We start from the raw sequence: 24,487 nt of genomic DNA, 5'->3' as shown, positions 1-24,487 counted from the left end.
TAAATCTGTAGGGGTGAACTGCCATTTTCTTTGGACTGTTTTCACATTAGGGAGTTAGGGTTAGCAACTGTCTATTGGTTTGTTTATTTCTATCAGGCTAGCTAGCACTTTCTGTGGGAAATGGCTTATTTTGTTTATTATGTTGGCCTTGGTTCGCCCTGAGTTGTAGTGTCATGTTTTGTTTGACACTTTCTTTCGTTTAAAATAAATATCATTCTGTTGGAACATCTCGATCCTGGATTTTGGTTTGGGGATCGGAGAGGGAACATGCTAATTTATCTTTGTATGTTGCACCCTGAGCCCCTAGACAGGGGCGTAACAGACCAGTACAGTTATAGTACTTTGTACTTTGCCACATTTATCTTCTTCTTAGCAAGTGTCATGCATTCTGCTTCTCCAGCGTTTTTAAGAGCTGTTGATGATGTCAAATGCAGCTTACGGCCACACCGCTCTCTAAGCGCCCGATCTCGTCCGATCTCGGCAGCCAAATAGAGCCGGGCCTGGTTAGTACTTGGTAGGAAGACCGCCTGGGAATACCAGGTGCTGTAAGCTTTTTTGCTTGGGTTTACGGGCAGCACAAGCTGGTGTTACTGCCTATTTATTCATAGAAATTGTTCTATATTTTCATCAAATTTTGTTCTTTCATTGCTGTTTTGCTACTTTATTGGTTTGCCAACCATCGTGCTTCATTACTAGTAGACCATGTTACGGTCCTGGCCATATGTGTTGTTTTTATTTTCTTGTTCTTATAGGTGCCCTGCCTGATTGGCCGGATTTGGGGGCAGTACAGGAAGCTGATTGGTCCATCCTACACTTCCTGGAGTTTTAAAAGTACGGTTCCCAACAGCTAGCGAGGCTTATTTTGGCATCAGCACCTGTTTGCTGTTCTTGGTTTCCAAACCTTATTTAGCATTTTTGAATTGTTAGGTTTTGTGCCGTGGTTTTGTTTATAAATTGTATATTTTGTAAATAGTATTAAATCTGTAGGGGTGAACTGCCATTTTCTTTGGACTGTTTTCACATTAGGGAGTTAGGGTTAGCGACTGTCTATTGGTTTGTTTATTTCTATCAGGCTAGCTAGCACTTTCTGTGGGAAATGGCTTATTTTGTTTATTATGTTGGCCTTGGTTCGCCCTGAGTTGTAGTGTCATGTTTTATTTGACACTTTCTTTTGTTTAAAATAAATATCATTCTGTTGGAACATCTCGATCCTGGATTTTGGTTTGGGGATCGGAGAGGGAACATTCTAATTTATCTTTGTATGTTGCCCCCTGACCCCCTAGACAGGGGCGTAACAGACCAGTACAGTTATAGTACTTTGTACTTTGCCACATTTATCTTCTTCTTAGCAAGTGTCATGCATTCTGCTTCTCCAGCGTTTTTAAGAGCTGTTGATGATGTCAAACGCAGCTTACGGCCACACCGCTCTCTAAGCGCCCGATCTCGTCCGATCTCGGCAGCCAAATAGGGCCGGGCCTGGTTAGTACTTGGTAGGAAGACCGCCTGGGAATACCAGGTGCTTTAAGCTTTTTTGCTTGGGTTTACGGGCAGCACAAGCTGGTGTTACTGCCTATTTATTCATAGAAATTGTTCTATATTTTCATCAAATTTTGTTCTTTCATTGCTGTTTTGCTACTTTATTGGTTTGTCAACCATCGTGCTTCATTACTAGTAGACCATGTTACGGTCCTGGCCATATGTCTTGTTTTTATTTTGTTGTTCTTATAGGTGCCCTGCCTGATTGGCCGGATTTGGGGGCAGTACAGGAAGCTGATTGGTCCATCCTACACTTCCTGGAGTTTTAAAAGTACGGTTCCCAACAGCTAGCGAGGCTCTTTCTGGCAGCAGCACCTGTTTGCTGTTCTTGGTTTCCAAACCTTATTTAGCATTTTTGAATTGTTAGGTTTTGTGCCGTGGTTTTGTTTATAAATTGTATATTTTGTAAATAGTATTAAATCTGTAGGGGTGGACTGCCATTTTCTTTTGATTGTTTTCTCTTGTTTTCATCTTAGGGAGTTAGGGTTAGCGACTGTCTTTTGGTTTGTTTATTTCTATCAGGCTAGCTAGCGCTTTCTGTGGGAAATGGCTTATTTTGTTTATTATGTTGGCCTTGGTTCGCCCTGAGTTGTAGTGTCATGTTTTGTTTGACACTTTCTTTCGTTTAAAATAAATATCATTCTGTTGGAACATCTCAATCCTGGATTTTGGTTTGAGGATCGGAGAGGGAACATGCAAATTTATCTTTGTATGTTTCACCCTGACCCCCTAGACAGGGGCGTAACAGACCAGTACAGTTATTGTACTTTGTACTTTGCCACATTTATCTTCTTCTTAGCAAGTGTCATGCATTCTGCTTCTCCAGCGTTTTTAAGAGCTGTTGATGATGTCAAATGCAGCTTACGGCCACACCGCTCTCTAAGCGCCCGATCTCGGCAGCCAAATAGAGCCGGGCCTGGTTAGTACTTGGTAGGAAGACCGCCTGGGAATACCAGGTGCTGTAAGCTTTTTTGCTTGGGTTTACGGGCAGCACAAGCTGGTGTTACTGCCTATTTATTCATAGAAATTGTTCTATATTTTCATCAAATTTTGTTCTTTCATTGCTGTTTTGCTACTTTATTGGTTTGTCAACCATCGTGCTTCATTACTAGTAGACCATGTTACGGTCCTGGCCATATATGTTGTTTTTATTTTGTTGTTCTTATAGGTGCCCTGCCTGATTGGCCGGATTTGGGGGAAGTACAGGAAGCTGATTGGTCCATCCTACACTTCCTGGAGTTTTAAAAGTACGGTTCCCAACAGCTAGCGAGGCTCTTTCTGGCAGTAGCACCTGTTTGCTGTTCTTGGTTTCCAAATCTTATTTAGCATTTTTGAATTGTTAGGTTTTGTGCCGTGGTTTTGTTTATAAATTGTATATTTTGTAAATAGTATTAAATCTGTAGGGGTGGACTGCCATTTTCTTTTGATTGTTTTCTCTTGTTTTCACATTAGGGAGTTAGGGTTAGCGACTATCTTTTGGTTTGTTTATTTCTATCAGGCTAGCTAGCGCTTTCTGTGGGAAATGGCTTATTTTGTTTATTATGTTGGCCTTGGTTCGCCCTGAGTTGTAGTGTCATGTTTTGTTTGACACTTTCTTTCGTTTAAAATAAATATCATTCTGTTGGAACATCTCAATCCTGGATTTTGGTTTGAGGATCGGAGAGGGAACATGCAAATTTATCTTTGTATGTTTCACCCTGACCCCCTAGACAGGGGCGTAACAGACCAGTACAGTTATTGTACTTGGTACTTTGCCACATTTATCTTCTTCTTAGCAAGTGTCATGCATTCTGCTTCTCCAGCGTTTTTAAGAGCTGTTGATGATGTCAAATGCAGCTTACGGCCACACCGCTCTCTAAGCGCCCGATCTCGGCAGCCAAATAGAGCCGGGCCTGGTTAGTACTTGGTAGGAAGACCGCCTGGGAATACCAGGTGCTGTAAGCTTTTTTGCTTGGGTTTACGGGCAGCACAAGCTGGTGTTACTGCCTATTTATTCATAGAAATTGTTCTATATTTTCATCAAATTTTGTTCTTTCATTGCTGTTTTGCTACTTTATTGGTTTGCCAACCATCGTGCTTCATTACTAGTAGACCATGTTACGGTCCTGGCCATATGTGTTGTTTTTATTTTCTTGTTCTTATAGGTGCCCTGCCTGATTGGCCGGATTGGGGGGCAGTACAGGAAGCTGATTGGTCCATCCTACACTTCCTGGAGTTTTAAAAGTACGGTTCCCAACAGCTAGCGAGGCTCTTTCTGGCATCAGCACTTGTTTGCTGTTCTTGGTTTCCAAACCTTATTTAGCATTTTTGAATTGTTAGGTTTTGTGCCGTGGTTTTGTTTATAAATTTTATATTTTGTAAATAGTATTAAATCTGTAGGGGTGAACTGCCATTTTCTTTGGACTGTTTTCACATTAGGGAGTTAGGGTTAGCGACTGTCTATTGGTTTGTTTATTTCTATCAGGCTAGCTAGTACTTTCTGTGGGAAATGGCTTATTTTGTTTATTATGTTGGCCTTGGTTCGCCCTGAGTTGTAGTGTCATGTTTTATTTGACACTTTCTTTTGTTTAAAATAAATATCATTCTGTTGGAACATCTCGATCCTGGATTTTGGTTTGGGGATCGGAGAGGGAACATTCTAATTTATCTTTGTATGTTGCACCCTGACCCCCTAGACAGGGGCGTAACAGACCAGTACAGTTATAGTACTTTGTACTTTGCCACATTTATCTTCTTCTTAGCAAGTGTCATGCATTCTGCTTCTCCAGCGTTTTTAAGAGCTGTTGATGATGTCAAATGCAGCTTACGGCCACACCGCTCTCTAAGCGCCCGATCTCGTCCGATCTCGGCAGCCAAATAGAGCTGGGCCTGGTTAGTACTTGGTAGGAAGACCGCCTGGGAATACCAGGTCCTGTAAGCTTTTTTGCTTGGGTTTACGGGCAGCACAAGCTGGTGTTACTGCCTATTTATTCATAGAAATTGTTCTATATTTTCATCAAATTTTGTTCTTTCATTGCTGTTTTGCTACTTTATTGGTTTGTCAACCATCGTGCTTCATTACTAGTAGACCATGTTACGGTCCTGGCCATATGTGTTGTTTTTATTTTCTTGTTCTTATAGGTGCCCTGCCTGATTGGCCGGATTGGGGGGCAGTACAGGAAGCTGATTGGTCCATCCTACACTTGCTGGAGTTTTAAAAGTACGGTTCCCAACATCTAGCGAGGCTCTTTCTGGCATCAGCACCTGTTTGCTGTTCTTGGTTTCCAAACCTTATTTAGCATTTTTGAATTGTTAGGTTTTGTGCCGTGGTTTTGTTTATAAATTGTATATTTTGTAAATAGTATTAAATCTGTAGGGGTGAACAGCCATTTTCTTTTGATTGTTTTCTCTTGTTTTCACATTAGGGAGTTAGGGTTAGCGACTGTCTTTTGGTTTGTTTATTTCTATCAGGCTAGCTAGCACTTTCTGTGGGAAATGGCTTATTTTGTTTATTATGTTGGCCTTGGTTCGCCCTGAGTTGTAGTGTCATGTTTTGTTTGACACTTTCTTTCGTTTAAAATAAATATCATTCTGTTGGAACATCTCGATCCTGGATTTTGGTTTGGGGATCGGAGAGGGAACATGCTAATTTATCTTTGTATGTTGCACCCTGAGCCCCTAGACAGGGGCGTAACAGACCAGTACAGTTATAGTACTTTGTACTTTGCCACATTTATCTTCTTCTTAGCAAGTGTCATGCATTCTGCTTCTCCAGCGTTTTTAAGAGCTGTTGATGATGTCAAATGCAGCTTACGGCCACACCGCTCTCTAAGCGCCCGATCTCGCCCGATCTCGGCAGCCAAATAGAGCTGGGCCTGGTTAGTACTTGGTAGGAAGACCGCCTGGGAATACCAGGTGCTGTAAGCTTTTTTGCTTGGGTTTACGGGCAGCTCAAGCTGGTGTTACTGCCTATTTATTCATAGAAATTGTTCTATATTTTCATCAAATTTTGTTCTTTCATTGCTGTTTTGCTACTTTATTGGTTTGTCAACCATCGTGCTTCATTACTAGTAGACCCTGTTACGGTCCTGGCCATATGTGTTGTTTTTATTTTCTTGTTCTTATAGGTGCCCTGCCTGATTGGCCGGATTTGGGGGAAGTACAGGAAGCTGATTGGTCCATCCTACACTTCCTGGAGTTTTAAAAGTACGGTTCCCAACAGCTAGCGAGGCTCTTTCTGGCATCAGCACCTGTTTGCTGTTCTTGGTTTCCAAACCTTATTTAGCATTTTTGAATTGTTAGGTTTTGTGCCGTGGTTTTGTTTATAAATTGTATATTTTGTAAATAGTATTAAATCTGTAGGGGTGAACTGCCATTTTCTTTTGATTGTTTTCTCTTGTTTTCACATTAGGGAGTTAGGGTTAGCGACTATCTTTTGGTTTGTTTATTTCTATCAGGCTAGCTAGCGCTTTCTGTGGGAAATGGCTTATTTTGTTTATTATGTTGGCCTTGGTTCGCCCTGAGTTGTAGTGTCATGTTTTGTTTGACACTTTCTTTCGTTTAAAATAAATATCATTCTGTTGGAACATCTCAATCCTGGATTTTGGTTTGAGGATCGGAGAGGGAACATGCAAATTTATCTTTGTATGTTTCACCCTGACCCCCTAGACAGGGGCGTAACAGACCAGTACAGTTATTGTACTTTGTACTTTGCCACATTTATCTTCTTCTTAGCAAGTGTCATGCATTCTGCTTCTCCAGCGTTTTTAAGAGCTGTTGATGATGTCAAATGCAGCTTACGGCCACACCGCTCTCTAAGCGCCCGATCTCGTCCGATCTCGGCAGCCAAATAGAGCTGGGCCTGGTTAGTACTTGGTAGGAAGACCGCCTGGGAATACCAGGTCCTGTAAGCTTTTTTGCTTGGGTTTACGGGCAGCACAAGCTGGTGTTACTGCCTATTTATTCATAGAAATTGTTCTATATTTTCATCAAATTTTGTTCTTTCATTGCTGTTTTGCTACTTTATTGGTTTGTCAACCATCGTGCTTCATTACTAGTAGACCATGTTACGGTCCTGGCCATATGTGTTGTTTTTATTTTCTTGTTCTTATAGGTGCCCTGCCTGATTGGCCGGATTGGGGAGCAGTACAGGAAGCTGATTGGTCCATCCTACACTTGCTGGAGTTTTAAAAGTACCGTTCCCAACATCTAGCGAGGCTCTTTCTGGCATCAGCACCTGTTTGCTGTTCTTGGTTTCCAAACCTTATTTAGCATTTTTGAATTGTTAGGTTTTGTGCCGTGGTTTTGTTTATAAATTGTATATTTTGTAAATAGTATTAAATCTGTAGGGGTGAACAGCCATTTTCTTTTGATTGTTTTCTCTTGTTTTCACATTAGGGAGTTAGGGTTAGCGACTGTCTTTTGGTTTGTTTATTTCTATCAGGCTAGCTAGCACTTTCTGTGGGAAATGGCTTATTTTGTTTATTATATTGGCCTTGGTTCGCCCTGAGTTGTAGTGTCATGTTTTGTTTGACACTTTCTTTCGTTTAAAATAAATATCATTCTGTTGGAACATCTCGATCCTGGATTTTGGTTTGGGGATCGGAGAGGGAACATGCTAATTTATCTTTGTATGTTGCACCCTGAGCCCCTAGACAGGGGCGTAACAGACCAGTACAGTTATAGTACTTTGTACTTTGCCACATTTATCTTCTTCTTAGCAAGTGTCATGCATTCTGCTTCTCCAGCGTTTTTAAGAGCTGTTGATGATGTCAAATGCAGCTTACGGCCACACCGCTCTCTAAGCGCCCGATCTCGCCCGATCTCGGCAGCCAAATAGAGCTGGGCCTGGTTAGTACTTGGTAGGAAGACCGCCTGGGAATACCAGGTGCTGTAAGCTTTTTTGCTTGGGTTTACGGGCAGCTCAAGCTGGTGTTACTGCCTATTTATTCATAGAAATTGTTCTATATTTTCATCAAATTTTGTTCTTTCATTGCTGTTTTGCTACTTTATTGGTTTGTCAACCATCGTGCTTCATTACTAGTAGACCCTGTTACGGTCCTGGCCATATGTGTTGTTTTTATTTTCTTGTTCTTATAGGTGCCCTGCCTGATTGGCCGGATTTGGGGGAAGTACAGGAAGCTGATTGGTCCATCCTACACTTCCTGGAGTTTTAAAAGTACGGTTCCCAACAGCTAGCGAGGCTCTTTCTGGCAGTAGCACCTGTTTGCTGTTCTTGGTTTCCAAATCTTATTTAGCATTTTTGAATTGTTAGGTTTTGTGCCGTGGTTTTGTTTATAAATTGTATATTTTGTAAATAGTATTAAATCTGTAGGGGTGGACTGCCATTTTCTTTTGATTGTTTTCTCTTGTTTTCACATTAGGGAGTTAGGGTTAGCGACTATCTTTTGGTTTGTTTATTTCTATCAGGCTAGCTAGCGCTTTCTGTGGGAAATGGCTTATTTTGTTTATTATGTTGGCCTTGGTTCGCCCTGAGTTGTAGTGTCATGTTTTGTTTGACACTTTCTTTCGTTTAAAATAAATATCATTCTGTTGGAACATCTCAATCCTGGATTTTGGTTTGAGGATCGGAGAGGGAACATGCAAATTTATCTTTGTATGTTTCACCCTGACCCCCTAGACAGGGGCGTAACAGACCAGTACAGTTATAGTACTTTGTACTTTGCCACATTTATCTTCTTCTTAGCAAGTGTCATGCATTCTGCTTCTCCAGCGTTTTTAAGAGCTGTTGATGATGTCAAATGCAGCTTACGGCCACACCGCTCTCTAAGCGCCCGATCTCGTCCGATCTCGGCAGCCAAATAGAGCCGGGCCTGGTTAGTACTTGGTAGGAAGACCGCCTGGGAATACCAGGTGCTGTAAGCTTTTTTGCTTGGGTTTACGGGCAGCACAAGCTGGTGTTACTGCCTATTTATTCATAGAAATTGTTCTATATTTTCATCAAATTTTGTTCTTTCATTGCTGTTTTGCTACTTTATTGGTTTGCCAACCATCGTGCTTCATTACTAGTAGACCATGTTACGGTCCTGGCCATATGTGTTGTTTTTATTTTCTTGTTCTTATAGGTGCCCTGCCTGATTGGCCGGATTTGGGGGAAGTACAGGAAGCTGATTGGTCCATCCTACACTTCCTGGAGTTTTAAAAGTACGGTTCCCAACAGCTAGCGAGGCTCTTTCTGGCAGTAGCACCTGTTTGCTGTTCTTGGTTTCCAAATCTTATTTAGCATTTTTGAATTGTTAGGTTTTGTGCCGTGGTTTTGTTTATAAATTGTATATTTTGTAAATAGTATTAAATCTGTAGGGGTGAACTGCCATTTACTTTGGACTGTTTTCACATTAGGGAGTTAGGGTTAGCGACTGTCTTTTGGTTTGTTTATTTCTATCAGGCTAGCTAGCACTTTCTGTGGGAAATGGCTTATTTTGTTTATTATGTTGGCCTTGGTTCGCCCTGAGTTGTAGTGTCATGTTTTATTTGACACTTTCTTTTGTTTAAAATAAATATCATTCTGTTGGAACATCTCGATCCTGGATTTTGGTTTGGGGATCGGAGAGGGAACATGCTAATTTATCTTTGTATGTTGCACCCTGACCCCCTAGACAGGGGCGTAACAGACCAGTACAGTTATAGTACTTTGTACTTTGCCACATTTATCTTCTTCTTAGCAAGTGTCATGCATTCTGCTTCTCTAGCGTTTTTAAGAGCTGTTGATGATGTCAAATGCATGTTACGGCCACACCGCTCTCTAAGCGCCCGATCTCGTCCGATCTCGGCAGCCAAATAGAGCCGGGCCTGGTTAGTACTTGGTAGGAAGACCGCCTGGGAATACCAGGTGCTGTAAGCTTTTTTGCTTGGGTTTACGGGCAGCACAAGCTGGTGTTACTGCCTATTTATTCATAGAAATTGTTCTATATTTTCATCAAATTTTGTTCTTTCATTGCTGTTTTGCTACTTTATTGGTTTGCCAACCATCGTGCTTCATTACTAGTAGACCATGTTACGGTCCTGGCCATATGTGTTGTTTTTATTTTCTTGTTCTTATAGGTGCCCTGCCTGATTGGCCGGATTTGGGGGCAGTACAGGAAGCTGATTGGTCCATCCTACACTTCCTGGAGTTTTAAAAGTACGGTTCCCAACAGCTAGCGAGGCTCTTTCTGGCAGTAGCACCTGTTTGCTGTTTTTGGTTTCCAAATCTTATTTAGCATTTTTGAATTGTTAGGTTTTGTGCCGTGGTTTTGTTTATAAATTGTATATTTTGTAAATAGTATTAAATCTGTAGGGGTGGACTGCCATTTTCTTTTGATTGTTTTCTCTTGTTTTCACATTAGGGAGTTAGGGTTAGCGACTGTCTTTTGGTTTGTTTATTTCTATCAGGCTAGCTAGCACTTTCTGTGGGAAATGGCTTATTTTGTTTATTATGTTGGCCTTGGTTCGCCCTGAGTTGTAGTGTCATGTTTTGTTTGACACTTTCTTTCGTTTAAAATAAATATCATTCTGTTGGAACATCTCGATCCTGGATTTTGGTTTGGGGATCGGAGAGGGAACATGCAAATTTATCTTTGTATGTTTCACCCTGACCCCCTTGACAGGGGCGTAACAGACCAGTACAGTTATAGTACTTTGTACTTTGCCACATTTATCTTCTTCTTAGCAAGTGTCATGCATTCTGCTTCTCCAGCGTTTTTAAGAGCTGTTGATGATGTCAAATGCAGCTTACGGCCACACCGCTCTCTAAGCGCCCGATCTCGTCCGATCTCGGCAGCCAAATAGAGCCGGGCCTGGTTAGTACTTGGTAGGAAGACCGCCTGGGAATACCAGGTGCTGTAAGCTTTTTTGCTTGGGTTTACGGGCAGCACAAGCTGGTGTTACTGCCTATTTATTCATAGAAATTGTTCTATATTTTCATCAAATTTTGTTCTTTCATTGCTGTTTTGCTACTTTATTGGTTTGCCAACCATCGTGCTTCATTACTAGTAGACCATGTTACGGTCCTGGCCATATGTGTTGTTTTTATTTTCTTGTTCTTATAGGTGCCCTGCCTGATTGGCCGGATTTGGGGGCAGTACAGGAAGCTGATTGGTCCATCCTACACTTCCTGGAGTTTTAAAAGTACGGTTCCCAACAGCTAGCGAGGCTCTTTCTGGCATCAGCACCTGTTTGCTGTTCTTGGTTTCCAAACCTTATTTAGCATTTTTGAATTGTTAGGTTTTGTGCCGTGGTTTTGTTTATAAATTGTATATTTTGTAAATAGTATTAAATCTGTAGGGGTGAACTGCCATTTTCTTTGGACTGTTTTCACATTAGGGAGTTAGGGTTAGCGACTGTCTTTTGGTTTGTTTATTTCTATCAGGCTAGCTAGCACTTTCTGTGGGAAATGGCTTATTTTGTTTAGTATGTTGGCCTTGGTTCGCCCTGAGTTGTAGTGTCATGTTTTGTTTGACACTTTCTTTCGTTTAAAATAAATATCATTCTGTTGGAACATCTCGATCCTGGATTTTGGTTTGGGGATCGGAGAGGGAACATGCTAATTTATCTTTGTATGTTGCACCCTGAGCCCCTAGACAGGGGCGTAACAGACCAGTACAGTTATAGTACTTTGTACTTTGCCACATTTATCTTCTTCTTAGCAAGTGTCATGCATTCTGCTTCTCCAGCGTTTTTAAGAGCTGTTGATGATGTCAAATGCAGCTTACGGCCACACCGCTCTCTAAGCGCCCGATCTCGTCCGATCTCGGCAGCCAAATAGAGCCGGGCCTGGTTAGTACTTGGTAGGAAGACCGCCTGGGAATACCAGGTGCTGTAAGCTTTTTTGCTTGGGTTTACGGGCAGCACAAGCTGGTGTTACTGCCTATTTATTCATAGAAATTGTTCTATATTTTCATCAAATTTTGTTCTTTCATTGCTGTTTTGCTACTTTATTGGTTTGCCAACCATCGTGCTTCATTACTAGTAGACCATGTTACGGTCCTGGCCATATGTGTTGTTTTTATTTTCTTGTTCTTATAGGTGCCCTGCCTGATTGGCCGGATTTGGGGGCAGTACAGGAAGCTGATTGGTCCATCCTACACTTCCTGTAGTTTTAAAAGTACGGTTCCCAACAGCTAGCGAGGCTTATTTTGGCATCAGCACCTGTTTGCTGTTCTTGGTTTCCAAACCTTATTTAGCATTTTTGAATTGTTAGGTTTTGTGCCGTGGTTTTGTTTATAAATTGTATATTTTGTAAATAGTATTAAATCTGTAGGGGTGAACTGCCATTTTCTTTGGACTGTTTTCACATTAGGGAGTTAGGGTTAGCGACTGTCTATTGGTTTGTTTATTTCTATCAGGCTAGCTAGCACTTTCTGTGGGAAATGGCTTATTTTGTTTATTATGTTGGCCTTGGTTCGCCCTGAGTTGTATTGTCATGTTTTGTTTGACACTTTCTTTCGTTTAAAATAAATATCATTCTGTTGGAACATCTCGATCCTGGATTTTGGTTTGGGGATCGGAGAGGGAAAATGCCAATTTATCTTTGTATGTTGCACCCTGACCCCCTAGACAGGGGCGTAACAGACCAGTACAGTTATAGTACTTTGTACTTTGCCACATTTATCTTCTTCTTAGCAAGTGTCATGCATTCTGCTTCTCCAGCGTTTTTAAGAGCTGTTGATGATGTCAAATGCAGCTTACGGCCACACCGCTCTCTAAGCGCCCGATCTCGTCCGATCTCGGCAGCCAAATAGAGCCGGGCCTGGTTAGTACTTGGTAGGAAGACCGCCTGGGAATACCAGGTGCTGTAAGCTTTTTTGCTTGGGTTTACGGGCAGCACAAGCTGGTGTTACTGCCTATTTATTCATAGAAATTGTTCTATATTTTCATCAAATTTTGTTCTTTCATTGCTGTTTTGCTACTTTATTGGTTTGCCAACCATCGTGCTTCATTACTAGTAGACCATGTTACGGTCCTGGCCATATGTGTTGTTTTTATTTTCTTGTTCTTATAGGTGCCCTGCCTGATTGGCCGGATTTGGGGGCAGTACAGGAAGCTGATTGGTCCATCCTACACTTCCTGGAGTTTTAAAAGTACGGTTCCCAACAGCTAGCGAGGCTCTTTCTGGCATCAGCACCTGTTTGCTGTTCTTGGTTTCCAAACCTTATTTAGCATTTTTGAATTGTTAGGTTTTGTGCCGTGGTTTTGTTTATAAATTGTATATTTTGTAAATAGTATTAAATCTGTAGGGGTGGACTGCCATTTGCTTTTGATTGTTTTCTCTTGTTTTCACATTAGGGAGTTAGGGTTAGCGACTATCTTTTGGTTTGTTTATTTCTATCAGGCTAGCTAGCGCTTTCTGTGGGAAATGGCTTATTTTGTTTATTATGTTGGCCTTGGTTCGCCCTGAGTTGTATTGTCATGTTTTGTTTGACACTTTCTTTCGTTTAAAATAAATATCATTCTGTTGGAACATCTCGATCCTGGATTTTGGTTTGGGGATCGGAGAGGGAAAATGCCAATTTATCTTTGTATGTTGCACCCTGACCCCCTAGACAGGGGCGTAACAGACCAGTACAGTTATAGTACTTTGTACTTTGCCACATTTATCTTCTTCTTAGCAAGTGTCATGCATTCTGCTTCTCCAGCGTTTTTAAGAGCTGTTGATGATGTCAAATGCAGCTTACGGCCACACCGCTCTCTAAGCGCCCGATCTCGTCCGATCTCGGCAGCCAAATAGAGCCGGGCCTGGTTAGTACTTGGTAGGAAGACCGCCTGGGAATACCAGGTGCTGTAAGCTTTTTTGCTTGGGTTTACGGGCAGCACAAGCTGGTGTTACTGCCTATTTATTCATAGAAATTGTTCTATATTTTCATCAAATTTTGTTCTTTCATTGCTGTTTTGCTACTTTATTGGTTTGCCAACCATCGTGCTTCATTACTAGTAGACCATGTTACGGTCCTGGCCATATGTGTTGTTTTTATTTTCTTGTTCTTATAGGTGCCCTGCCTGATTGGCCGGATTTGGGGGCAGTACAGGAAGCTGATTGGTCCATCCTACACTTCCTGGAGTTTTAAAAGTACGGTTCCCAACAGCTAGCGAGGCTCTTTCTGGCATCAGCACCTGTTTGCTGTTCTTGGTTTCCAAACCTTATTTAGCATTTTTGAATTGTTAGGTTTTGTGCCGTGGTTTTGTTTATAAATTGTATATTTTGTAAATAGTATTAAATCTGTAGGGGTGGACTGCCATTTTCTTTTGATTGTTTTCTCTTGTTTTCACATTAGGGAGTTAGGGTTAGCGACTATCTTTTGGTTTGTTTATTTCTATCAGGCTAGCTAGCGCTTTCTGTGGGAAATGGCTTATTTTGTTTATTATGTTGGCCTTGGTTCGCCCTGAGTTGTAGTGTCATGTTTTGTTTGACACTTTCTTTCGTTTAAAATAAATATCATTCTGTTGGAACATCTCAATCCTGGATTTTGGTTTGAGGATCGGAGAGGGAACATGCAAATTTATCTTTGTATGTTTCACCCTGACCCCCTAGACAGGGGCGTAACAGACCAGTACAGTTATAGTACTTTGTACTTTGCCACATTTATCTTCTTCTTAGCAAGTGTCATGCATTCTGCTTCTCTAGCGTTTTTAAGAGCTGTTGATGATGTCAAATGCAGCTTACGGCCACACCGCTCTCTAAGCGCCCGATCTCGTCCGATCTCGGCAGCCAAATAGAGCCGGGCCTGGTTAGTACTTGGTAGGAAGACCGCCTGGGAATACCAGGTGCTGTAAGCTTTTTTGCTTGGGTTTACGGGCAGCTCAAGCTGGTGTTACTGCCTATTTATTCATAGAAATTGTTCTATATTTTCATCAAATTTTGTTCTTTCATTGCTGTTTTGCCACTTTATTGGTTTGTCAACCATCGTGCTTCATTACTAGTAGACCATGTTACGGCCCTGGCCATATGTGTTGTTTTTTTTTTCTTGTTCTTATAGGTGCCCTGCCTGATTGGCCGGATTTGGGGGAAGTACAGGAAGCTGATTGGTCCATCCTACACTTCCTGGAGTTTTAAAAGTACGGTTCCCAAAAGCTAGCGAGGCTCTTTCTGGCAGTAGCACCTGTTTGCTGTTCTTGGTTTCCAAATCTTATTTAGCATTTTTGAATTGTTAGGTTTTGTGCCGTGGTTTTGTTTATAAATTGTATATTTTGTAAATAGTATTAAATCTGTAGGGGTGGACTGCCATTTTCTTTTGATTGTTTTCTCTTGTTTTCACATTAGGGAGTTAGGGTTAGCGACTGTCTTTTGGTTTGTTTATTTCTATCAGGCTAGCTAGCGCTTTCTGTGGGAAATGGCTTATTTTGTTTATTATGTTGGCCTTGGTTCGCCCTGAGTTGTAGTGTCATGTTTTGTTTGACACTTTCTTTCGTTTAAAATAAATATCATTCTGTTGGAACATCTCAATCCTGGATTTTGGTTTGAGGATCGGAGAGGGAACATGCAAATTTATCTTTGTATGTTTCACCCTGACCCCCTAGACAGGGGCGTAACAGACCAGTACAGTTATAGTACTTTGTACTTTGCCACATTTATCTTCTTCTTAGCAAGTGTCATGCATTCTGCTTCTCCAGCGTTTTTAAGAGCTGTTGATGATGTCAAATGCAGCTTACGGCCACACCGCTCTCTAAGCGCCCGATCTCGTCCGATCTCGGCAGCCAAATAGAGCCGGGCCTGGTTAGTACTTGGTAGGAAGACCGCCTGGGAATACCAGGTGCTGTAAGCTTTATTGCTTGGGTTTACGGGCAGCACAAGCTGGTGTTACTGCCTATTTATTCATAGAAATTGTTCTATATTTTCATCAAATTTTGTTCTTTCATTGCTGTTTTGCTACTTTATTGGTTTGCCAACCATCGTGCTTCATTACTAGTAGACCATGTTACGGTCCTGGCCATATGTGTTGTTTTTATTTTCTTGTTCTTATAGGTGCCCTGCCTGATTGGCCGGATTTGGGGGAAGTACAGGAAGCTGATTGGTCCATCCTACACTTCCTGGAGTTTTAAAAGTACGGTTCCCAACAGCTAGCGAGGCTCTTTCTGGCAGTAGCACCTGTTTGCTGTTCTTGGTTTCCAAATCTTATTTAGCATTTTTGAATTGTTAGGTTTTGTGCCGTGGTTTTGTTTATAAATTGTATATTTTGTAAATAGTATTAAATCTGTAGGGGTGGACTGCCATTTTCTTTTGATTGTTTTCTCTTGTTTTCACATTAGGGAGTTAGGGTTAGCGACTGTCTTTTGGTTTGTTTATTTCTATCAGGCTAGCTAGCACTTTCTGTGGGAAATGGCTTATTTTGTTTATTATGTTGGCCTTGGTTCGCCCTGAGTTGTAGTGTCATGTTTTGTTTGACACTTTCTTTCGTTTAAAATAAATATCATTCTGTTGGAACATCTCGATCCTGGATTTTGGTTTGGGGATCGGAGAGGGAAAATGCCAATTTATCTTTGTATGTTGCACCCTGACCCCCTAGACAGGGGCGTAACAGACCAGTACAGTTATAGTACTTTGTACTTTGCCACATTTATCTTCTTCTTAGCAAGTGTCATGCATTCTGCTTCTCCAGCGTTTTTAAGAGCTGTTGATGATGTCAAATGCAGCTTACGGCCACACCGCTCTCTAAGCGCCCGATCTCGTCCGATCTCGGCAGCCAAATAGAGCCGGGCCTGGTTAGTACTTGGTAGGAAGACCGCCTGGGAATACCAGGTGCTGTAAGCTTTTTTGCTTGGGTTTACGGGCAGCACAAGCTGGTGTTACTGCCTATTTATTCATAGAAATTGTTCTATATTTTCATCAAATTTTGTTCTTTCATTGCTGTTTTGCTACTTTATTGGTTTGCCAACCATCGTGCTTCATTACTAGTAGACCATGTTACGGTCCTGGCCATATGTGTTGTTTTTATTTTCTTGTTCTTATAGGTGCCCTGCCTGATTGGCCGGATTTGGGGGCAGTACAGGAAGCTGATTGGTCCATCCTACACTTCCTGGAGTTTTAAAAGTACGGTTCCCAACAGCTAGCGAGGCTCTTTCTGGCATCAGCACCTGTTTGCTGTTCTTGGTTTCCAAACCTTATTTAGCATTTTTGAATTGTTAGGTTTTGTGCCGTGGTTTTGTTTATAAATTGTATATTTTGTAAATAGTATTAAATCTGTAGGGGTGAACTGCCATTTACTTTGGACTGTTTTCACATTAGGGAGTTAGGGTTAGCGACTGTCTTTTGGTTTGTTTATTTCTATCAGGCTAGCTAGCACTTTCTGTGGGAAATGGCTTATTTTGTTTATTATGTTGGCCTTGGTTCGCCCTGAGTTGTAGTGTCATGTTTTATTTGACACTTTCTTTTGTTTAAAATAAATATCATTCTGTTGGAACATCTCGATCCTGGATTTTGGTTTGGGGATCGGAGAGGGAACATGCTAATTTATCTTTGTATGTTGCACCCTGACCCCCTAGACAGGGGCGTAACAGACCAGTACAGTTATAGTACTTTGTACTTTGCCACATTTATCTTCTTCTTAGCAAGTGTCATGCATTCTGCTTCTCTAGCGTTTTTAAGAGCTGTTGATGATGTCAAATGCAGCTTACGGCCACACCGCTCTCTAAGCGCCCGATCTCGTCCGATTTCGGCAGCCAAATAGAGCCGGGCCTGGTTAGTACTTGGTAGGAAGACCGCCTGGGAATACCTGGTGCTGTAAGCTTTTTTGCTTGGGTTTACGGGCAGCACAAGCTGGTGTTACTGCCTATTTATTCATAGAAATTGTTCTATATTTTCATCAAATTTTGTTCTTTTATTGCTGTTTTGCTACTTTATTGGTTTGCCAACCATCGTGCTTCATTACTAGTAGACCATGTTACGGTCCTGGCCATATGTGTTGTTTTTATTTTCTTGTTCTTATAGGTGCCCTGCCTGATTGGCCGGATTTGGGGGCAGTACAGGAAGCTGATTGGTCCATCCTACACTTCCTGGAGTTTTAAAAGTACGGTTCCCAACAGCTAGCGAGGCTCTTTCTGGCAGTAGCACCTGTTTGCTGTTTTTGGTTTCCAAATCTTATTTAGCATTTTTGAATTGTTAGGTTTTGTGCCGTGGTTTTGTTTATAAATTGTATATTTTGTAAATAGTATTAAATCTGTAGGGGTGAACTGCCATTTTCTTTGGACTGTTTTCACATTAGGGAGTTAGGGTTAGCGACTGTCTATTGGTTTGTTTATTTCTATCAGGCTAGCTAGCACTTTCTGTGGGAAATGGCTTATTTTGTTTATTATGTTGGCCTTGGTTCGCCCTGAGTTGTAGTGTCATGTTTTGTTTGACACTTTCTTTCGTTTAAAATAAATATCATTCTGTTGGAACATCTCGATCCTGGATTTTGGTTTGGGGATCGGAGAGGGAACATGCTAATTTATCTTTGTATGTTGCACCCTGAGCCCCTAGACAGGGGCGTAACAGACCAGTACAGTTATAGTACTTTGTACTTTGCCACATTTATCTTCTTCTTAGCAAGTGTCATGCATTCTGCTTCTCCAGCGTTTTTAAGAGCTGTTGATGATGTCAAATGCAGCTTACGGCCACACCGCTCTCTAAGCGCCCGATCTCGTCCGATCTCGGCAGCCAAATAGAGCCGGGCCTGGTTAGTACTTGGTAGGAAGACCGCCTGGGAATACCAGGTGCTGTAAGCTTTTTTGCTTGGGTTTACGGGCAGCACAAGCTGGTGTTACTGCCTATTTATTCATAGAAATTGTTCTATATTTTCATCAAATTTTGTTCTTTCATTGCTGTTTTGCTACTTTATTGGTTTGCCAACCATCGTGCTTCATTACTAGTAGACCATGTTACGGTCCTGGCCATATGTGTTGTTTTTATTTTCTTGTTCTTATAGGTGCCCTGCCTGATTGGCCGGATTTGGGGGCAGTACAGGAAGCTGATTGGTCCATCCTACACTTCCTGGAGTTTTAAAAGTACGGTTCCCAACAGCTAGCGAGGCTTATTTTGGCATCAGCACCTGTTTGCTGTTCTTGGTTTCCAAACCTTATTTAGCATTTTTGAATTGTTAGGTTTTGTGCCGTGGTTTTGTTTATAAATTGTATATTTTGTAAATAGTATTAAATCTGTAGGGGTGAACTGCCATTTTCTTTGGACTGTTTTCACATTAGGGAGTTAGGGTTAGCGACTGTCTATTGGTTTGTTTATTTCTATCAGGCTAGCTAGCACTTTCTGTTGGAAATGGCTTATTTTGTTTATTATGTTGGCCTTGGTTCGCCCTGAGTTGTAGTGTCATGTTTTGTTTGACACTTTCTTTCGTTTAAAATAAATATCATTCTGTTGGAACATCTCGATCCTGGATTTTGGTTTGGGGATCGGAGAGGGAAAATGCCAATTTATCTTTGTATGTTGCACCCTGACCCCCTAGACAGGGGCGTAACAGACCAGTACAGTTATAGTACTTTGTACTTTGCCACATTTATCTTCTTCTTAGCAAGTGTCATGCATTCTGCTTCTCCAGCGTTTTTAAGAGCTGTTGATGATGTCAAATGCAGCTTACGGCCACACCGCTCTCTAAGCGCCCGATCTCGTCCGATCTCGGCAGCCAAATAGAGCCGGGCCTGGTTAGTACTTGGTAGGAAGACCGCCTGGGAATACCAGGTGCTGTAAGCTTTTTTGCTTGGGTTTACGGGCAGCACAAGCTGGTGTTACTGCCTATTTATTCATAGAAATTGTTCTATATTTTCATCAAATTTTGTTCTTTCATTGCTGTTTTGCTACTTTATTGGTTTGCCAACCATCGTGCTTCATTACTAGTAGACCATGTTACGGTCCTGGCCATATGTGTTGTTTTTATTTTCTTGTTCTTATAGGTGCCCTGCCTGATTGGCCGGATTTGGGGGCAGTACAGGAAGCTGATTGGTCCATCCTACACTTCCTGGAGTTTTAAAAGTACGGTTCCCAACAGCTAGCGAGGCTCTTTCTGGCATCAGCACCTGTTTGCTGTTCTTGGTTTCCAAACCTTATTTAGCATTTTTGAATTGTTAGGTTTTGTGCCGTGGTTTTGTTTATAAATTGTATATTTTGTAAATAGTATTGAATCTGTAGGGGTGAACTGCCATTTACTTTGGACTGTTTTCACATTAGGGAGTTAGGGTTAGCGACTGTCTTTTGGTTTGTTTATTTCTATCAGGCTAGCTAGCACTTTCTGTGGGAAATGGCTTATTTTGTTTATTATGTTGGCCTTGGTTCGCCCTGAGTTGTAGTGTCATGTTTTATTTGACACTTTCTTTTGTTTAAAATAAATATCATTCTGTTGGAACATCTCGATCCTGGATTTTGGTTTGGGGATCGGAGAGGGAACATGCTAATTTATCTTTGTATGTTGCACCCTGACCCCCTAGACAGGGGCGTAACAGACCAGTACAGTTATAGTACTTTGTACTTTGCCACATTTATCTTCTTCTTAGCAAGTGTCATGCATTCTGCTTCTCTAGCGTTTTTAAGAGCTGTTGATGATGTCAAATGCAGCTTACGGCCACACCGCTCTCTAAGCGCCCGATCTCGTCCGATCTCGGCAGCCAAATAGAGCCGGGCCTGGTTAGTACTTGGTAGGAAGACCGCCTGGGAATACCAGGTGCTGTAAGCTTTTTTGCTTGGGTTTACGGGCAGCACAAGCTGGTGTTACTGCCTATTTATTCATAGAAATTGTTCTATATTTTCATCAAATTTTGTTCTTTCATTGCTGTTTTGCTACTTTATTGGTTTGCCAACCATCGTGCTTCATTACTAGTAGACCATGTTACGGTCCTGGCCATATGTGTTGTTTTTATTTTCTTGTTCTTATAGGTGCCCTGCCTGATTGGCCGGATTTGGGGGCAGTACAGGAAGCTGATTGGTCCATCCTACACTTCCTGGAGTTTTAAAAGTACGGTTCCCAACAGCTAGCGAGGCTCTTTCTGGCAGTAGCACCTGTTTGCTGTTTTTGGTTTCCAAATCTTATTTAGCATTTTTGAATTGTTAGGTTTTGTGCCGTGGTTTTGTTTATAAATTGTATATTTTGTAAATAGTATTAAATCTGTAGGGGTGGACTGCCATTTTCTTTTGATTGTTTTCTCTTGTTTTCACATTAGGGAGTTAGGGTTAGCGACTGTCTTTTGGTTTGTTTATTTCTATCAGGCTAGCTAGCACTTTCTGTGGGAAATGGCTTATTTTGTTTATTATGTTGGCCTTGGTTCGCCCTGAGTTGTAGTGTCATGTTTTGTTTGACACTTTCTTTCGTTTAAAATAAATATCATTCTGTTGGAACATCTCGATCCTGGATTTTGGTTTGGGGATCGGAGAGGGAACATGCAAATTTATCTTTGTATGTTTCACCCTGACCCCCTTGACAGGGGCGTAACAGACCAGTACAGTTATAGTACTTTGTACTTTGCCACATTTATCTTCTTCTTAGCAAGTGTCATGCATTCTGCTTCTCTAGCGTTTTTAAGAGCTGTTGATGATGTCAAATGCAGCTTACGGCCACACCGCTCTCTAAGCGCCCGATCTCGTCCGATCTCGGCAGCCAAATAGAGCCGGGCCTGGTTAGTACTTGGTAGGAAGACCGCCTGGGAATACCAGGTGCTGTAAGCTTTTTTGCTTGGGTTTACGGGCAGCACAAGCTGGTGTTACTGCCTATTTATTCATAGAAATTGTTCTATATTTTCATCAAATTTTGTTCTTTCATTGCTGTTTTGCTACTTTATTGGTTTGCCAACCATCGTGCTTCATTACTAGTAGACCATGTTACGGTCCTGGCCATATGTGTTGTTTTTATTTTCTTGTTCTTATAGGTGCCCTGCCTGATTGGCCGGATTTGGGGGCAGTACAGGAAGCTGATTGGTCCATCCTACACTTCCTGGAGTTTTAAAAGTACGGTTCCCAACAGCTAGCGAGGCTTATTCTGGCATCAGCACCTGTTTGCTGTTCTTGGTTTCCAAACCTTATTTAGCATTTTTGAATTGTTAGGTTTTGTGCCGTGGTTTTGTTTATAAATTGTATATTTTGTAAATAGTATTAAATCTGTAGGGGTGAACTGCCATTTTCTTTGGACTGTTTTCACATTAGGGAGTTAGGGTTAGCGACTGTCTATTGGTTTGTTTATTTCTATCAGGCTAGCTAGCACTTTCTGTGGGAAATGGCTTATTTTGTTTATTATGTTGGCCTTGGTTCGCCCTGAGTTGTAGTGTCATGTTTTGTTTGACACTTTCTTTCGTTTAAAATAAATATCATTCTGTTGGAACATCTCGATCCTGGATTTTGGTTTGGGGATCGGAGAGGGAACATGCTAATTTATCTTTGTATGTTGCACCCTGAGCCCCTAGACAGGGGCGTAACAGACCAGTACAGTTATAGTACTTTGTACTTTGCCACATTTATCTTCTTCTTAGCAAGTGTCATGCATTCTGCTTCTCCAGCGTTTTTAAGAGCTGTTGATGATGTCAAATGCAGCTTACGGCCACACCGCTCTCTAAGCGCCCGATCTCGTCCGATCTCGGCAGCCAAATAGGGCCGGGCCTGGTTAGTACTTGGTAGGAAGACCGCCTGGGAATACCAGGTGCTTTAAGCTTTTTTGCTTGGGTTTACGGGCAGCACAAGCTGGTGTTACTGCCTATTTATTCATAGAAATTGTTCTATATTTTCATCAAATTTTGTTCTTTCATTGCTGTTTTGCTACTTTATTGGTTTGTCAACCATCGTGCTTCATTACTAGTAGACCATGTTACGGTCCTGGCCATATGTCTTGTTTTTATTTTGTTGTTCTTATAGGTGCCCTGCCTGATTGGCCGGATTTGGGGGAAGTACAGGAAGCTGATTGGTCCATCCTACACTTCCTGGAGTTTTAAAAGTACGGTTCCCAACAGCTAGCGAGGCTCTTTCTGGCAGCAGCACCTGTTTGCTGTTCTTGGTTTCCAAACCTTATTTAGCATTTTTGAATTGTTAGGTTTTGTGCCGTGGTTTTGTTTATAAATTGTATATTTTGTAAATAGTATTAAATCTGTAGGGGTGGACTGCCATTTTCTTTTGATTGTTTTCTCTTGTTTTCATCTTAGGGAGTTAGGGTTAGCGACTGTCTTTTGGTTTGTTTATTTCTATCAGGCTAGCTAGCGCTTTCTGTGGGAAATGGCTTATTTTGTTTATTATGTTGGCCTTGGTTCGCCCTGAGTTGTACTGTCATGTTTTGTTTGACACTTTCTTTCGTTTAAAATAAATATCATTCTGTTGGAACATCTCAATCCTGGATTTTGGTTTGAGGATCGGAGAGGGAACATGCAAATTTATCTTTGTATGTTTCACCCTGACCCCCTAGACAGGGGCGTAACAGACCAGTACAGTTATTGTACTTTGTACTTTGCCACATTTATCTTCTTCTTAGCAAGTGTCATGCATTCTGCTTCTCCAGCGTTTTTAAGAGCTGTTGATGATGTCAAATGCAGCTTACGGCCACACCGCTCTCTAAGCGCCCGATCTCGGCAGCCAAATAGAGCCGGGCCTGGTTAGTACTTGGTAGGAAGACCGCCTGGGAATACCAGGTGCTGTAAGCTTTTTTGCTTGGGTTTACGGGCAGCACAAGCTGGTGTTACTGCCTATTTATTCATAGAAATTGTTCTATATTTTCATCAAATTTTGTTCTTTCATTGCTGTTTTGCTACTTTATTGGTTTGCCAACCATCGTGCTTCATTACTAGTAGACCATGTTACGGTCCTGGCCATATGTGTTGTTTTTATTTTCTTGTTCTTATAGGTGCCCTGCCTGATTGGCCGGATTTGGGGGCAGTACAGGAAGCTGATTGGTCCATCCTACACTTCCTGGAGTTTTAAAAGTACGGTTCCCAACAGCTAGCGAGGCTCTTTCTGGCATCAGCACCTATTTGCTGTTCTTGGTTTCCAAACCTTATTTAGCATTTTTGAATTGTTAGGTTTTGTGCCGTGGTTTTGTTTATAAATTGTATATTTTGTAAATAGTATTAAATCTGTAGGGGTGAACTGCCATTTACTTTGGACTGTTTTCACATTAGGGAGTTAGGGTTAGCGACTGTCTTTTGGTTTGTTTATTTCTATCAGGCTAGCTAGCACTTTCTGTGGGAAATGGCTTATTTTGTTTATTATGTTGGCCTTGGTTCGCCCTGAGTTGTAGTGTCATGTTTTATTTGACACTTTCTTTTGTTTAAAATAAATATCATTCTGTTGGAACATCTCGATCCTGGATTTTGGTTTGGGGATCGGAGAGGGAACATGCTAATTTATCTTTGTATGTTGCACCCTGACCCCCTAGACAGGGGCGTAACAGACCAGTACAGTTATAGTACTTTGTACTTTGCCACATTTATCTTCTTCTTAGCAAGTGTCATGCATTCTGCTTCTCCAGCGTTTTTAAGAGCTGTTGATGATGTCAAATGCAGCTTACGGCCACACCGCTCTCTAAGCGCCCGATCTCGTCCGATCTCGGCAGCCAAATAGAGCCGGGCCTGGTTAGTATTTGGTAGGAAGACCGCCTGGGAATACCAGGTGCTGTAAGCTTTTTTGCTGGGGTTTACGGGCAGCACAAGCTGGTGTTACTGCCTATTTATTCATAGAAATTGTTCTATATTTTCATCAAATTTTGTTCTTTCATTGCTGTTTTGCTACTTTATTGGTTTGTCAACCATCGTGCTTCATTACTAGTAGACCATGTTACGGTCCTGGCCATATGTGTTGTTTTTATTTTCTTGTTCTTATAGGTGCCCTGCCTGATTGGCCGGATTTGGGGGAAGTACAGGAAGCTGATTGGTCCATCCTACACTTCCTGGAGTTTTAAAAGTACGGTTCCCAACAGCTAGCGAGGCTCTTTCTGGCAGTAGCACCTGTTTGCTGTTCTTGGTTTCCAAATCTTATTTAGCATTTTTGAATTGTTAGGTTTTGTGCCGTGGTTTTGTTTATAAATTGTATATT

General features: G+C 41.5%; 25 pseudogenes; all 25 read left to right on the top strand.

The window, feature by feature from the left end:
- Positions 1–433: 433 nt before the first annotated feature.
- On the top strand, positions 434–552 carry LOC137122237 (5S ribosomal RNA; annotated as a pseudogene).
- An 857-nt stretch (positions 553–1,409) lies between these two features.
- On the top strand, positions 1,410–1,528 carry LOC137122270 (5S ribosomal RNA; annotated as a pseudogene).
- Positions 1,529–2,395: 867 nt separating this feature from the next.
- LOC137122276 (5S ribosomal RNA) lies at positions 2,396–2,504 on the top strand (annotated as a pseudogene).
- Positions 2,505–3,371: 867 nt separating this feature from the next.
- On the top strand, positions 3,372–3,480 carry LOC137122275 (5S ribosomal RNA; annotated as a pseudogene).
- Positions 3,481–4,337: 857 nt separating this feature from the next.
- Positions 4,338–4,456, top strand: LOC137122266 (5S ribosomal RNA; annotated as a pseudogene).
- An 867-nt stretch (positions 4,457–5,323) lies between these two features.
- On the top strand, positions 5,324–5,442 carry LOC137122255 (5S ribosomal RNA; annotated as a pseudogene).
- Positions 5,443–6,309: 867 nt separating this feature from the next.
- LOC137122265 (5S ribosomal RNA) lies at positions 6,310–6,428 on the top strand (annotated as a pseudogene).
- An 867-nt stretch (positions 6,429–7,295) lies between these two features.
- LOC137122254 (5S ribosomal RNA) lies at positions 7,296–7,414 on the top strand (annotated as a pseudogene).
- Positions 7,415–8,281: 867 nt separating this feature from the next.
- On the top strand, positions 8,282–8,400 carry LOC137122236 (5S ribosomal RNA; annotated as a pseudogene).
- An 857-nt stretch (positions 8,401–9,257) lies between these two features.
- On the top strand, positions 9,258–9,376 carry LOC137122268 (5S ribosomal RNA; annotated as a pseudogene).
- Positions 9,377–10,243: 867 nt separating this feature from the next.
- On the top strand, positions 10,244–10,362 carry LOC137122235 (5S ribosomal RNA; annotated as a pseudogene).
- Positions 10,363–11,219: 857 nt separating this feature from the next.
- LOC137122234 (5S ribosomal RNA) lies at positions 11,220–11,338 on the top strand (annotated as a pseudogene).
- An 857-nt stretch (positions 11,339–12,195) lies between these two features.
- On the top strand, positions 12,196–12,314 carry LOC137122233 (5S ribosomal RNA; annotated as a pseudogene).
- An 867-nt stretch (positions 12,315–13,181) lies between these two features.
- LOC137122232 (5S ribosomal RNA) lies at positions 13,182–13,300 on the top strand (annotated as a pseudogene).
- An 867-nt stretch (positions 13,301–14,167) lies between these two features.
- LOC137122231 (5S ribosomal RNA) lies at positions 14,168–14,286 on the top strand (annotated as a pseudogene).
- An 867-nt stretch (positions 14,287–15,153) lies between these two features.
- On the top strand, positions 15,154–15,272 carry LOC137122230 (5S ribosomal RNA; annotated as a pseudogene).
- Positions 15,273–16,139: 867 nt separating this feature from the next.
- Positions 16,140–16,258, top strand: LOC137122273 (5S ribosomal RNA; annotated as a pseudogene).
- Positions 16,259–17,115: 857 nt separating this feature from the next.
- Positions 17,116–17,234, top strand: LOC137122258 (5S ribosomal RNA; annotated as a pseudogene).
- Positions 17,235–18,091: 857 nt separating this feature from the next.
- LOC137122262 (5S ribosomal RNA) lies at positions 18,092–18,210 on the top strand (annotated as a pseudogene).
- An 857-nt stretch (positions 18,211–19,067) lies between these two features.
- Positions 19,068–19,186, top strand: LOC137122251 (5S ribosomal RNA; annotated as a pseudogene).
- Positions 19,187–20,043: 857 nt separating this feature from the next.
- Positions 20,044–20,162, top strand: LOC137122240 (5S ribosomal RNA; annotated as a pseudogene).
- Positions 20,163–21,029: 867 nt separating this feature from the next.
- LOC137122229 (5S ribosomal RNA) lies at positions 21,030–21,148 on the top strand (annotated as a pseudogene).
- An 857-nt stretch (positions 21,149–22,005) lies between these two features.
- Positions 22,006–22,124, top strand: LOC137122269 (5S ribosomal RNA; annotated as a pseudogene).
- An 867-nt stretch (positions 22,125–22,991) lies between these two features.
- LOC137122274 (5S ribosomal RNA) lies at positions 22,992–23,100 on the top strand (annotated as a pseudogene).
- An 857-nt stretch (positions 23,101–23,957) lies between these two features.
- On the top strand, positions 23,958–24,076 carry LOC137122257 (5S ribosomal RNA; annotated as a pseudogene).
- The last annotated feature ends 411 nt before the right edge of the window (positions 24,077–24,487 follow it).

This window comes from Channa argus, unplaced genomic scaffold (assembly GCF_033026475.1).
Source record: "Channa argus isolate prfri unplaced genomic scaffold, Channa argus male v1.0 Contig149, whole genome shotgun sequence".
In the NCBI taxonomy this organism is placed as follows: domain Eukaryota; kingdom Metazoa; phylum Chordata; class Actinopteri; order Anabantiformes; family Channidae; genus Channa; species Channa argus.
This window is presented reverse-complemented; position numbering and strand designations above follow the sequence as displayed.